Source organism: Lolium rigidum, chromosome 6 (assembly GCF_022539505.1).
Source record: "Lolium rigidum isolate FL_2022 chromosome 6, APGP_CSIRO_Lrig_0.1, whole genome shotgun sequence".
Lineage (NCBI taxonomy): Eukaryota > Viridiplantae > Streptophyta > Magnoliopsida > Poales > Poaceae > Lolium > Lolium rigidum.
The window spans coordinates 126,658,050-126,661,837 of NC_061513.1; positions in this window are offsets into that span (position 1 = coordinate 126,658,050).

Here is a 3,788-nt window from a genome sequence, read left to right on the forward strand (position 1 = left end):
TGTCCTATCTCTTGCTGTTTCTCGCGGTTGGTGCCTGCGTCAGATTGACGTGAGTAACGCTTTTCTCCATGGTTTTCTCACCGAGGATGTCTATATGCAGCAGCCGCCTGGCTTTGAGGATCCGCAGTATCCGCAGCATGTCTGTAAGTTGCAACGTGCTCTTTATGGTCTGAAACAGTCGCCCCGTGCCTGGTATGCGCGCCTCAGTGATAAGCTCCATCAGCTTGGCTTTGTTGCTAGCACAGCGGATACCTCTTTGTTCATTTTTGATCATGCTGGTGTGATTGTCTATATGCTTGTCTATGTCGATGACATTGTTCTGGCTGGATCCTCTTCCGCTGCAGTGGAGAAGCTTGTTGCCACCTTGTCGGATTCTTTTCCTATCAAGGATCTTGGGCGCTTGGAGTATTTCCTTGGCATCGAGGTTGCCTACTCTTCTTCAGGGCTTGTGCTGTCTCAACACCGCTATGCCCTTGATCTTCTTCATCGGGCCAACATGGAGCAAAGTCGGCCGGTCACTACACCTATGTCTACTTCTGACAAGTTGACACGAGATCTCGGTACACCGCTTGGTTCAGAGGATGCTTTCAAGTACCGGAGTTTGGTTGGGGGACTTCAGTACCTCACATTGACGCGTCCTGACTTATCATTTGCTGTCAACAAGGTTTGTCAGTACCTGTCGCAGCCGACTACTGCCCACTATGAGGCGGTCAAGCGTATTCTGCGCTTTGTTCGTGGCACTGTGTCGACTGGCTTGCGTTTTCGTCGCTCCTCTTCTATGGACCTCAATATTTTTACTGATGCGGATTGGGCTGGCTGTCCTGATGATCGTCGCTCCACTGGCGGTTTTGCAGTCTTTCTTGGTCCTAATCTTGTGTCATGGAGTTCTCGCAAGCAGCCGACTGTGTCTCGCTCCAGTACCGAGGCAGAATATAAGGCTCTGGCCAATGGCACCGCTGAGGCTGTTTGGATTCAGTCTGTGTTACGGGAGCTTGGAGTGTTTCAGCCTCGACCTCCTGTCTTATGGTGTGATAATGTTGGTGCCACGTACTTATCTGCCAATCCGGTTTTCCATGCCCGCACGAATCATATCGAGGTTGATTTTCACTTCGTGCGTGAGAGAGTTGCGCTTGGTGCGCTTGATGTTCGGTTCATCTCCACCGCCGACCAGCTGGCTGATGTGTTTACGAAGCCTGCTACGCAGCTCGCGCTTCGTCGTTTTAGTTCCAATCTTAACCTTGTTCACGACGGTTTAGATTGAGGGGGAGTGTTAGAGTTGTAGATACGGTTTCTATACTGTACGGTATTCTATACCATTGTATTCCTTGTTGTACAAGTTGATCATAATATATAAGCATAGCCAGCCGGTTGGGGTTAACCACGGCAAACAACTCCTTTTGACTTACCTAAGATTAAAGTCCTTCTCTATCCTTTTCTCACTCAAACACTCTTGTTGGAGCTTTGAGTATGAACGAGGATGCGAAGAGCACTTGTGGATGTTAGGATTGATCTCCACCGCACCAGAGCCCAACGGCCCTGGCACGATTCCTTGACCTCGTCCGCACCTTGATCGGGGACGCCCAACCCTATCTGGTTGGTGGGCCCTGTCGCCAGCGCTATAAAGACGGGTGGGGGCCGGCGGTTCGCGTTACGGGGTTGATCGTTGTGCCGCACACCCCACTGACACACCCACACCCACCGAATAGGGTTAGCTCTATGCCGACGGGAAGCTCCGCCACCGCTCGCCCATGCCGTCGCCACTGCTCGCCCACACCGTCGCCACCATGTCGACGCCCGCATGATCCTCCTCACAGGGAGAAGGTGCTCCTCCCACTCCCTCTGGTTCTCTCTCAGATACGAAGCTACACAAACAGAGATAGTACTATACCCGCATAGGATCTACCCTAGTCGATTCCTAGGTTCTATCAGTGAAAAACTAAAGACAGAGAGGGATTCGGAAGTTGGAACTAAGCACGATATATATGCCAACAAGAAGCTTTTGGGTTGGCTGGGCCAAGGAGAATGGGCCAAGTGAGGGCATCGTCATGAGTGCTATTTGAGGAAGGAACTGTCCTCTATAAACGTTGGCTTGGATCTTTACTGAATGTACGGCAGGGCCGTGTAAACCTGGCTCGGGGTGGTTGGGAGGAATCCAGGCAGAACTACAATTTTATCGATCTGGATCTCGAGTTCATCCTTGATCTTGTGATTCGTAGCTAGGTTCTTACACTTGGTATTCAGAGCCTTCTTGATCCCTCGTACTGTAGTTTCAGATCCACAAATGTCCAACCTGTTTCGTCTCGTTGTGGCTCGAAGTGGATGGAGGTGCTCTCGCTGGAGTCGCGAGCTCTCTACGAGATCCTCAAGGGAGAGTCGCGGGAGGATAATGAGCGGCGCTTCACGGACTACACGAACAAGCAGCTCTAGGTCTTCACCTCGTCTGTCAACACGATCTAATCCTCAGTGAGCGAAGATCTCGAGTCTGTCAGGGCGCAGATCGGCGAGGAGCTCGAGTTGGTGCGACACATGCTCGCGTCCGAGATATCCAACCCGGTTGCGACGCTGGGGCGTGGCTTGCGTCCCCACCAGACCACCGTGGAGGATGGACCTTCAGTATCGCGTGCTTGCGAACCTGGAGAAGAACCCGCCAGCCCGGATGGGCGCCGCTGCGAATCAAGTATTACTAAGGGCAGCGGCGCAACGCATTTTAATGTCCGCGAGCGTCCGTTTGCGTCGCGCTGCGAACGCAAAAATGATCATTTTTGTCCGCGCGTTCGTTTGCGTCTGGGGTTGCTCCAGCGGGGCGACGTATTTTTTTTTCCCTTTTTTGATACAGTGTTCATTTCAACATAGTTTCAAATATAATATTTTGAAACATGATTTTACACAAACTAACACATAGTTTGGAACATGGTTTACAAACTAACACATAGTTTGAACCATGGTGGACACAAATAAAACATTGCAAAATGAGGAAATCAGTTGTGTTGATTTATGTATGTTCGCTGCCAAGAAAGAACATTCGAGGGCACACCCAATCACCCAAACTGGAAAATCCAGCGGGAGGAGATGGTGCCCTTGTTGGTTCTACCGAAGAGGTGAACATCCAGAAACCTCGACTACTGGCTTCGTCTGGCCCGTAGCCAGATTCGCTGCAAAGAAAGAACACTCGATGTTCTAACTATTGGTGTCGGAGCCGGAGTCGTCGGTGTGGTAGTGCTCGCGGCGAGGCTGTGTCGTCGAACACCTTGACGATCATCTCGCCGTCCCCCTCGTAGAGGAAGGTGAGCTGGCAGCCGGGCTCGAGGTCGAGGTCACGGGCGAACTTGTCCCACCCCGTGTGCAGGTACATCTTGCCCTGCCCGTCGAACAGGACCTTCACGGTCCAGCGGTAGAAGTTGCAGCTGGCCTCCCGTAGCTGCAACTGCGCCGGCTCGACGCCGTCGACGAACTCGGCGAACTTGTCCGGTAGCCGCTTGATGGCGAGTGGGTCGTCGTCGATGCGGAGGAGGAACTCGAGCAGCGCTCCTCCTGCGAGGACGAGGAGGGCGCGGGCGACGGCGAGCGTGGGGCCGTAGCTGCTCCACCACGGTGGCCCCTGCCCCGGCCACGGGGCGCCCGGGGCCGCGGCCTCGACCGCCTCGCCGGCCACCAGGACCGGCCATGGACTTCCTCGCGGGCTTGGTTGCGTCGCAGGAACACCTAGGCGGCGCTACGGTCGAGCTTTGTGGTGGCTAGGGTTTCTTTGGAGGAGTGGATGAGGAAGAAGAACGCGCGGCCCCTATATA